The sequence below is a fragment of the Hylobates moloch genome, unplaced genomic scaffold (assembly GCF_009828535.3).
Source record: "Hylobates moloch isolate HMO894 unplaced genomic scaffold, HMol_V3 SCAFFOLD_3, whole genome shotgun sequence".
NCBI lineage: Eukaryota > Metazoa > Chordata > Mammalia > Primates > Hylobatidae > Hylobates > Hylobates moloch.
In genome coordinates, this window is record NW_026652278.1 from 176,593,243 (window position 1) to 176,605,107 (window position 11,865).

An 11,865-nucleotide genomic window follows, 5' to 3' on the forward strand; every position below is an offset into this window, starting at 1 on the left:
GAATTTTGTTTTCACTTTTATATTTCTGCAAATGGAAGATGGCAAAAGGGCTGTAAAAAGGTAAAGATCGGAAACTGCCTCAAATTTCAAGGCAAGAAAAGGCAGATTGTTAGAAATATCCATCTGATTGAAGAAAAAGTGACATGTTTGCTTGAGGTATGTGTGTAATAGATTCCACTGACCACTGCATGGAATATGTGCAGACACAGCTGATGCTGCAACCTTATCTTAAAAACTCATCCTTTAAAAAATAATTTCAGCATCACAAATATGCTTTTTCTTTATTCTCATACCATTTTACCACCTAGTTACCAATTTGCTGAAAACGTAGTTTCACAAGAATCCTGATTTGCAGAGCACAGGTTTCCTTAGCTCAAGGTTGTATATATGTTCTGAAATGGAAATAAAATCTCTTTAAATGATTGGATTCAGTGGAGCTGGGTTTACTGTAAAGGGAATTTTAATAGCTATTTTTCAATGAACATAGACCATCTCTTTTTGATTAGGTTTAACTATTAATGTAATTTGACAAGGAGGTAAGAAGCTCATGCCTCATCTTCATCTGCTGTCTAAAGTAACTTAAAACAAAAGCAAAGACAAGAAGCAGTAAGGTGTTGCTGCTGGAAAATTCTGTCTGAAAATGCTGTTACTTTTGAAATTATTTATAGAGAATTCACTGAAGTGAACTATTTCAATAATATTTTTATGTTAGCGAAGGTTATCAATGATAAGATGAGCCAATTATAATAGTCTATTATAATTTAAAATTAATCACTGGTTACATGTCCAGGAGAGCAGCATATCTGCAGTGCTTAAGTGTATAGTCTCTGAAGGCAGGTGGGAGGTTTGAACTCAGCCTCTAGGGTCCGTGCGTCTGTGACCTTGGGTGGCACAGAAGGCTTATCCTTTGTCTAAGCCCTGACTTCCTCAATAGTAAAATAGGGATAATAATTCTACTTACCTCAAAGTTAATACTCTATAGGCCGGACATGGTGGCTCACGCCTGTAATCCCAGCACTTTGGGAGGCCGAGGTGAGCAGATCACCTGAGGTCAGAAGTTCAAGACCAGCCTGGCTGACATGGTGAAACCCCATCTCTACTAAAAATACAAAAATTATCCAGGCATGGTGGCACGTGCTTGTAATCCCAGCTACTTGGGAGGCTGAGGCAGGAGAATTGCTTGAACCCAGGAGGCGGAGCTTGAAGTGAGCCGAGATGGTGCCACTGCACTCCAGCCTGGGTGACAGAGTGATAGTTAGTCTCAAAAAAATTTTAAAAAAAAGTTAATACTGTATAAATTTTAGCTCTTATTATTTATTTATTATTAAGAAAATACTCAACATTTTGAAGGAAATGATTATATCTTTCAACGTTCTTGTGACTTTTCTGGATATCTGCTGATTTGATGCATTTTTTTTTTTTTTTTTTTTTGAGACGGAGTCTTGCTCTGTCCCCCAGGCTAGAGTGCAGTGGCAAAAATCAAAATATGTAACAGGTTTTTACCTTATTAATCTAGCATACCATTTAAATATACGACCAGTGTCTCTTCTCTTGGCTAATAAGTGAACAATAATGATAATTCAACAATTACATGATTTATTATCTGACTTGAGGTTTAACTTTAAATGCCAATATCATTTTTAAGGTATTTTAAAATAGACTTTATTTTTAAAGCAGTTTTGTGTTCATAGCAAAATTGAGCAGAAAATAGAGTTCCAATATATCCCCACCTCCAGACATGCATAGCCTCCCCACTGAAAGCATTTTCATTGAAAGTTTAATGATTGAGGGTTGCGTGCTTTTACATAATCTACTGTCTATGTATTTTTTAAAAATTGTAGGCCAGGCGTGGTGGCTCACGCCTACAATCCCAGCACTTGGGAGGCTGAGGCGGGTGGATCACCTAAGGTCAGGAGTTCAAGACCAGCCTGGCCACACACAGTGAAACCCTGTCTCTACTAAAAACACAATAATTAGCCGGGCATGGTGGCGCTGCCTGTAATCCCAGCTACTCGGGGAGCTGAGGCAGGGGAATCGCTTGAACCTTGGAGGCAGAGGTTGCAGTGAGCCAAGAACGCACCAGCCTGGGTGACAGGGCAAGACTCCATCTCAAAAATAAATAAATAAATAAATAAATAAATAATAAAATAAATTAAATTATGTTAATAGATGTCACTATATATGTTCTGGTTAAAAACCTGAGAAAGTATTTTATTACATTTGAGGAATAGATTTGAGAGTATTTGTACTTCAGGCAATAAGAAATATTGATCAAATCTAAAAAAAGGATCATTAAAAAAAGCATTTGATACTTTGTTTATCCATATATTTACAAACATAAATGGAGTTTTTTGGATCAGATGACATAGTATCTATTTCCTTAATCTGTGAGTTAGAATATAAAATGTGATTGATTACAAAATAACTTGTTTTTCATGAAAAAAATTAGCAACTCTTGTAAAATGCACCTGAATAAGGAGAAAGTGTGCTACAAATGAGAAAAGAAAAACGCTGACTGGCTATACAAATACATTACATATTAGCACACAAAAACGGTCTCACTTAACTAGGGAACTCCTTCCATTCCATCAGGCATTCCTCCCAGGGCACGTTCTTGCCTTTTAAATCATCAATCATTGCTGCAACTTTAGTGAGACCAAAAGGGTTAATTAACACTGAAACCCAGCCATTCCCTCTCACTTCTGCAAATGCAGCTCGGCTTTCCCTTCTCTGGTCTATGACAAATGCCACCCACTCTTTCCTCTAGGATCTTCTCTGATTTGTATGACCAGTCCCTAACCCGCCTCCTGAACTTCCATGCAACAATTTCAGGCTCTCAGCAGTGTAAAGTCTTAGCATATATGTTCTGTGAGCTTCGGGGCTTAACCCCTCATGAAACTTGACCTGAATCCGTCAGTGGATAGAAAATGGATTTCATATTTAGAATCAGCATAACTATTTGTTACAGTTTTCCAGAGTGGTTTTTTTTTTTTTTTTTTTGAGACCGAGTCTTGCTCTGTCTAGCCCAGGCTGGAGTGCAGTGGTGTCATCTCGGCTCACTGCAACCTCCGCCTCCAGGGTTCAAGCAATTCTTTGCCTCAGCCTCCTGAGTATCTGGGATTACAGGTGCCCGCCACCATGCCTGGCTAATTTTTTTGTATTTTTAGTACAGATGGAGTGTCACCATGTTGGCCAGGCTGGTCTCGAACTCCGGACCTCAGGTGATCCACCCACTTTGGCCTCCCAAAGTGCTGGGATTACAGGCATGAGCCACTGCGCCTGGCCTCAATGTTCTTGATATTATATATACTTGTATTTTCTTTGTATTTGAAATATCATTAGAATGGTAATCAGACAACTTAGATGTTACAATATCTATACTAATCACATCACATTACTTTATTGTTACTAGTTTCTGTGAATGTGTCTTATCTTTTAAATTAAATCCAAAGCTCTTTGAGCCAGAAACTTTGTCTTGTATGAGGTTTGCTATGTAAGTATTTGGAGGGAAAATTGAGTGACTCGTTCTTTCGTAAAACTGTTATATCGGAACACCACAGCTTCATGAAAACACATTAACTAGAAGTTATTACACTGGAGTTCGATCTCCAGATAGTGAGGGTTGATTAAGTTCCATTAGCTCTGTGGCTTTAAGCAAGTTCCCTACTTCTCAAGACCTTATTTAATTCACTTTACAATAGGGTGACTGGGTCAGGTGATGTCTCCAGTATTCTCCCTTCTAAAGTTATATCACTTTTCAAAAAGACAGTCTACTCTAAGAAAGAAAATATGACTTGAAGTCTGAATTTGCCGAAATACAAAAGAAAGGCTGAAGTTAAAGCAAGTCTTATTCATAAAGAGCACTGGTAAATCTATTCCTTTTTGATGCTTGAATGTTTTCTATGCTTGAATGTTCTGGGTACATATTAGGTTATAAAATGGCTCATCTTTAGGACATTTCAGTGCCTGAGGATATTGTCTTGGTAATCCACGTATTGAAATTTGACTCTTGATAGCACATGCCAAGCACATAGTTCCATAATATGATTTTTTAAAATTACAGATAATTAACGTCAGATGAACACAACAGAAGACACTTAGAAATAAATCACATTTTGACCACTTTTAACAAATACTCTTAGATCAGTGTCAGATATGAGTCCTTAAAGTTTGGCCACAAAGATACTAAACACTTTATCAAATCTCTATCTTCATAATGTGTGCTCTTCTGAAGAACTATTGTCTCTAACAGTGCTCTCAAACAGCTACCAGAAATGTTATTAAAATGAAAACTATGGTCACTGTAGTCAGAATACAAAACAAACACAAATAGTCACAGTTCATTTGCATCCATTTGCACAGTGCATTTGTTTTATTTTACAAATAACTGATAGATTAGTGGAAATAATATTCAATCTCTTGCAATTTAAAGAAAAGAGAAGTGTGACTTTAATCTCAGAAGAAAGTATTTTCCAGAGAATGTGAATATCTAGCATGTTGTGCTATCAAAAGCTCTGTCCCTTTATCTTATGTCCTTGCTTGACATTTAGTTGGGGTTTATTCAAGGATTATTTGATTGGAAAAATGCCTGCATATTTGGATATTTAAATACATTTGATTTATGTCTCAAGTGACATTTGTGGAAAACACTTTCTGTTTTAGAAACAGTCGGGGTCAGGGAGGTCTCCCCGAGGGGAGGCAGGGACTCCGAGGAAGGACTGGCCACACGGAGCATGTGTATCTCGGAGAACATTGCTGACCTCTGTAGGAAGAAAGATGTGCACAGGTGGGTCTGGTCTAGGCCATGCAGATCCCAGTAACAGCAAGGAGCCCAATGTAACAGGGGTAGAGAAGCAAAGGAGACATTTGGAGAGGTTGCCGTATTTTAAAGGTTTTGTGGCCATGTTTAGATTTGGTTGTAAGGGTCATAGGACACCGCTGGTCTTCTGTTTCAAAGACACCTCTTGCTGCTATAGTGGGAGGAAGGAGAAATATTAGCATCAGGTGCAGGTGAACCATGTTTGTGTCTGAGAGGTAGATGCCAAGCAAGATGAGATGTGCAAGCTCCGTCTACATAACTGAAGGACAAAGGGAGTGGGGGCAGAGGCAGGCAGGGGAAGCCTTCAGACAGTTGTGCCAGTGGGACACCTTGAAAGGAGAGGTGAGCTCAGACAGCCTGAGACCCAGCATAGTGCTGAGGAGATGCTGGCAAGGCCAATGGGGGCCGCCAGGGAAAAGCTGCTCTGTAGAAGAATCCTGTTCCAGGCATGAATAGCCTTGACCTAGTCCTCTCTCCTAGGACTGAGAAGAGCCTGGGAGAGGGCGGCCTGGTAGTCAGGAAAGAGTGGCAGCTGGGGACTGTCACCTGCCTGCTCCTTGCAGCAGGTTCTTGTGAAGGGAGAGCCAATCAGGGCACCTCCATGGGCACCAGAACGTGAGCACTTTGGACTAGGGTGGAGGTAGCGGAGGTGGTGAGGTTGCGGAGGTGGTGAGGTTTTGCCGGGGTTCTAATATACTTAAAGGGGAGAACTAACGATATTTACTAAAAAATAAAATGTGAAATGTCAGAATTTTTGGAGTTGAGATTTTGGGTAAATGGTTATGACAATTCCTGATGGAAATTGGAAAATATTTGGAAGGAATGGATGTCAAGGTCAGGTAAAGGCAGATAAGAAACTGTTTCAGGCATAGTAAGTCTGATGTAACTACTCACCATCCACTTGGATATGTGACAATGGTAGTGGCCTGTGGTATTCCTTTAGCTGCCATTGATGGATAGATGGCTTGTAGAGCATGAAGACCATCGAGGAGCTGAGTACAGCTGAGGAAGAGAATGGGGTACATTCACGACACCCCAGTGTTCTGCAGCATCTAGAAATTGGGATAAGAAAATGGATCTAGCAAGACAGTAGAAGTAGCCAGGTAGAAGAATAAGTAGTTTATATAAAAAGAGAGGGTCTGACTCAGAAAATAAGTCATGTAGATGAAAAGGAGGGGATAGATTTGAGAAATATCTACTTAGGATTGGATTATGAAGTAAAGAAAGGGCTTCAAGAAGGAGGCAATGGTCACTTGCTTCAAATCCTGACAAGAGGTTGAAAGGATGATACCTCCAATGGATCACTGGATTTAGCAGTGTGGAGGTCAGTGGTAACACTGACAGAAGTGGTTTCAGTGGAACGCTGATGAAAGCGTTATTGGAGGGAATGTAAGACAGAACAAGAGAGCAAGTAAAGGCAGTGAGCATAGAAACTACTCAGAGGAAATCGGCTGTAACAAGAAACAAGATGGAGAATTGCTATTGTCCTCTCAAGAGAGAGGCTTTGGTTTTGAGAGGGTGACATCACAGCAGGCTTAAATGTTTATGGGAAGGCTCTCTTAGAGAAGGCAAAAACATATGATCCAGGAGGAAAAGGGGAGAAGCACATGGGAAAATTCTTAGAGGAATCAATAAGAGGGAATGGGATCTACTTCATGTGAAATCAGTTTTGCTTTAGAGACAACCTAAGTAGGTCGCCTGTTTTACCAGGAGGAGAGGCAAAGTGCACAGGTCCAACGCGGCTGAAGTGGGTTACTCGCTAGTGGAAATTTGTGGACATTCTCTTCTGATTGCTTTCAAACTTCTCAGTGAAATAAGGATCAAGGTCACAATTAGGCAAAGAGGTGTGGGGTGGGCATGGGGGAGAGTTGAGGAGGGGTGGGGTGAAAGTCACTTTGGTGGGAGGGGGAGTAAATGAACTTCATGACTGTTGTGTCACTGTTGGGCAGTCCTGAGTGCCTGAGTTCATTCCTGTATGTTTAATGTGAGGCCAGCCAGCAGGTTTAATGTTTTTCTGTATTCATTTCCAAGTCCTTGGGGGTGAGCACAGACAGGCACAGGCCATATGTAATCATTGTGGTGGTTTTACTAGGCAGATGTGACACAGGAAGAAGGGCAAGGTAATCGAGAGTAAATAGAAGGGGGTGGTGACAATGACTGATGTAAGATTGACACTGGGAAATGAAGGAGCTGAGAGCTGGAGGGGTGCAATTAATAGACTGTGGGCTTTGTGGGTTCAAAATATTTAGAATGGGGGCCAAGACGGTGAAGGAGACAGCAAGAAAAGATTATGGAGGAGACAGAGTGAGTCTGGATATGCAAAAAAGCCTAGCGTGTGATCATGAGAGATGAACTGGAAGAGGCTAGATAAGCAGAATAGAGGACAAAGAACCAAGAGTTCTGGGTATCGGTAAAACCTGCTGTGGTCTGGATGCTTGTGTCCCTCCAGATTCCTACATTGAAACCCTCATCTCCAAGGTGATGGCATTAGGAGGCGGGGCCTGTTGGGATGCGATGGGGTCATGAGGGCAGAACTCTCGTGAGTGAAGTTCTTGCCTTAAACAAGAGAGCCCAGAGCCTTCTTGCCTCTCCACCGTGAGGGTGCAGTGTGCAGTGAACTAGGCAGCGGGCTGTCACCAGACACCACACCTGCGGGCACCTGAATCTCAAACTCTCCAGCCTCCAGAACTGTGAGGAAGATATTTCTGTTGTTCATAAACCATCCAATCTATGGTATTTTGTTACAGCAGCCAAAATGGACTAAGACAGATCGTTTACACGGGTAGAAAAATCACCAGGAATAGTGATGGCAAGAAAAACAGCAAGCCAGACACAAGAACCACCCATGATGAAGGGGATGGTAAATGACTACTAGGGAGAGTGACAGAAGGCCCAGTCCCCTGACATGAGCCTTCATGGAACTGGAGCTTTTAGCAGGAACCAGGGCAAATGGGCTTGAGGCAGCCCAGTAGTGTGCAGGGTGTGAAAGGGAAAAACAGCCCTCAGTTGACAGTGCAGTACTTTCCTAGGGCTTCTGTAGCAAAACACCATGCACTTGATGGCTTCAATCAACAAACATTTATTCTCTCACAATTATGAATGCCAGATGTCTGCAGTCAGTATCACTGGGCCAAAATCAGGGTGTCAGCACTGTCACCCTCCCTTGGTGGCTCCATAGGGAAACTGGTTTCTTGTCTCTCAGCTTCTGGTGACTGCCAGCATTCTTTGGCTTGTGGCCACATCACTCCAATCTTTAGGGTCAACATTTTTTTATCTCCCTCTGCACTGTCTTCATATCTCTTTCTCCTCTGTGTGTCCTAAAATCTCCCTCCTTGTCTCGTAACAGAATATGTGTGATGTGTGATTGCATTCGGGGTCCGTCTGAACAATCCAGGACAATGTCCCCATTTTGAGAACTTAATCACATCTGCAAAGGCTTTGTTTTCTTGCCATATGCTGTGGTCACCTGCAAAGACATATGGGCCCCTGAGGTTTGATTTGAATGTTGAGGCTGATGATGCCGCACACAAGCTAAGGGGGTATGAAGGGTTCATTACTCACATACTTCAGGCTTCTGGGGAGAGGAGGCGGGCCTCACAAGCAGATCCAATGTGACCTAAGAAAGCAGAGGAAGAAGACTGGCCCTAGATGTTATAGTGGTTAGGGGTGGGGCTGGGGTGGGGTCAAAGTTCCCATGTGTGAGAGGGGCTTGTATGGTTTGACTCTCCCACCAGTGCCAAGGGAGGGGGCTCCCCACTTTTCCTGTTGGCTTATCCAGATATGGGCATAAAGGGATACCAAGGGGTGAGGCCTAGAAGCTGTCAGGAGTCAAACATCAAGAAATGGGGCCAGTCTGGGCCTGGTGGCTCATGCCTGTAATCCTAGCTGGGAAGCTAATTCCAGAACTTTGGGAGGCCCAGCACTTGAGGCCAGGAGTCCGAGACCAGCCTGGCCAACATGGTGAAACCCTGTCTCTACCAAAATACAAAAGTTAGCCAGGGGTGGTGGCACACGCCTGTAGTCCCAGTTACTTGGGAGGCTGAGGCAGGAGAATCACTTGGGCCCAGGAGGCAGAGGTTGCAGTGAGCCGAGCTCACACCACTGCACTCCAGCCTGGGTGACAGAGTGAGACCCTGCCTCAAAAAAAAAAAAAAAAAAAAAAAAAGGAGGGAGGCCAGACTACTCATTACACCATATAAGGCAACTTCCCCGGGTTCTAGGGTTCTAGGGATTAGGAACTGGCTATCCTGGGGTGGGTGGTAGAGTCCAGCCTACCACAGGGAGTTATGAAACATAAGCATGGTCCTCAAGGGGGAACTGAGATTAGGGTTCAATCAGAAATAGGAGGGGCATATGAAAGAAGTCAGTGCTATAGATTTTTATGTAGTTATCAATGAGCTGAAACCCAGTTCCCCATTTTATCTGTTTTGTTCATTGCTGTGTTCTCAGCTTCTACAACAGTATTTGGAACATAGTTGGCATTTGATAAATATTTTCTAAATAAATAAGTGAATAAAAATGGATGGCATTTCTAATGTAAAGAAGTTATTGGAAAATCACGATGGAAAGTTGGATTTGAAATTTAGGCATCTTCACAAAGTTCATATGCATTATTACTTTAAAATTCTGTAGTGTGGAAGGGAGATGGCAGGGGAGCATATCACTTTGTGACACAAATGAATGAACAATGCTGATTTCATGGAAAACCCCATCTAAAATTCTGAAACAGAACACCCTGCCTCCCACCTGACATAGCTGCTTCTGTTAGCGTTTTCCAGCCCTGTGTCTCCACACAGAACAACCCCAACCGCCTGCTCTGTTGTGGGTCAATACACTGCCTTTCCAACCACTCTGAATACGCCATAGATGTGTCCTACCAACAAACATCTTCCTGGTGGTGCCCCTTCAAATTTAGGATCTACAATATGGAAAGAAAATTTTATTTAAGAAACTGTTCATAAGACACTAACTGAAAGATGTGCACGCGCGTGCACACACACACACACACACACACACGACGTACAGTGTCACAGAGGCTCTAGCTACGGATAGTGGACTTCCGAAGGATGCAGAAGGAGAAAGAGAGCGATAATTAATCATTACATTAGAGCAAAACCCAAGATGGTTCCTGCGCATTGATTTTCTACAGTGAATAACTTTTTTTTTCTTTTGTTTTTGAGACGGAATCTCGCTATGTGTCCCAGGCTGGAGTGCAGTGGCGTGATCATGGCTCACTGCAACCTCTGCCTGCCAGGTTCAAGCAATTCTCCTGCCTCAGCCTCCCTAGAAGCTGGGATTCCAGGCATCTGCCACCACACCCGGCTAATTTTTGTATTTCTAGTAGAGATGGGGTTTCACCATGTTGGCCAGGCTGGTCTTGAACTCCTGACCTCAGTTAATCCTTCGGCCTCCCAAAGTGCTGGGATTACAGGTGTGAGCCACCGTGCCCAGCCCCTCTACTGCATAAATTAATTACCACAAAATAATGCGCTAGCTCTTCATATTTCCTCCCACAGGGCACTCATTAACCAAAGGACTCATTTCCAAGGTCTTTCACCCTATTTCTTTTCTTTTAAAAAAATATTCAGGGAATGAGAGCTTAATATAAATTATCGTTAGCCAATATTCTTAGCCAGTCCTATACCTTTAAGATGGCCCATCTTGATGTCTTGTTCAATGGGTGCCAAGCCAGCAAGTGAGCACGCACATCATCTCGGATTTCGTCCCCAAACACATGGAGAAAGAAACAAGGTCTCCCACCGTGAAGGATGGTGGCATCGTTAGTGGGAGGGTGTCCACTAGATCCATCTTGTTCTACTGCCCTGTATTTTCTGATATCACAGCTTGACCTCTCTAAATCTGAGGGAAGGAGAAGGACTGAAGTCAGAGAGGCGTGTACGGAACTTTGACTTTTATTGTTTGACATGCAAGAGTCTGATACTTTTGTTTCTGGTCTCCTGTCAGGGTGCCACTGACAGGGCCTTACACTCTGCTGAGTGTAGCCTGTAGCCCTTCGGTGAGCACCTTGGCCTGCACAGAAGGCCCCTGCACTCAGCAGTCTTCAGGGAGAAGTTCACTCTTGGGCTTTCTCGGAGCCTGAGAATCCTCTTCAAGGCCTCAGTCTTCCATCTCTAGTCCTGCTCTGCCCTCTCTCTGAGGTCACTAAGATTCTGGATCTTCTAGGTTTTCACAATTGACTTTTCCTTCTCATTTTGCCCTGCTCTGTGCTTTGTATTTGTGCAGCATGGAGTGGTCTGAGCCCTGTGCAGAGTCTTGACTCCAAGCCCTCTTGTTTACCTCGCATTGTGAACGCACACTGTGATTCTGGGCGGCATTTCTCTGGAACTGTGCATTCCAGGATTCCGGTCATGAGATAAATAATGCTCACATGCTTCCTCGGAGGAGTAGGACTGACCCCGCTGCATGCATCTGAAGAGGTAATGGTCCCTACAGTGTGATCCTTTTTGGGCAAGGCTTGTTAATATCTGCTCTTTCATTATTGTGTAGTAGGGCAAAGTCACTGCAAATGGCGATTTCCCGGTTTCTAATGTCCTATTTTTCCTGGCCCCCTAAGGTACTTTGACCACTGGTTATGGACAAGGCTGTTGGCTATTCTATTTTCAAACAGCAGTCGTCTGTTAGGAATAACTATCAATTTAATGGCGCCAATGGCCATCCAAACAAAGAAAATTACACAGTAAGTCTGTCTTTCTTTCTCAAAGGGAATCATTTGCATCTCACTGTGGTACCGAGCGTCGCCATTTCCCTCAACATGCTGGTAACCATCAGTCACACAACAGGGTGAACCAAGAATGTAGAGGGCTTTTTGTGTTCAATATCTTTGCTTTGGCCAAGGAAACACTTTCCATAATATCACGTTTACTTTTTTAACTTTTATAGTACAGAGTGAACCATGTAGAAAATAGTAGCTGTCTCGAAAGAGATGGGAAGACTAAGTCTAGTGATGAATGAGGCACACATAGAAAGGGACAGGTGTACCAGGACACGGGTAGGGATGGTCCCTGCTCCATAGAAAGGGACAGGTG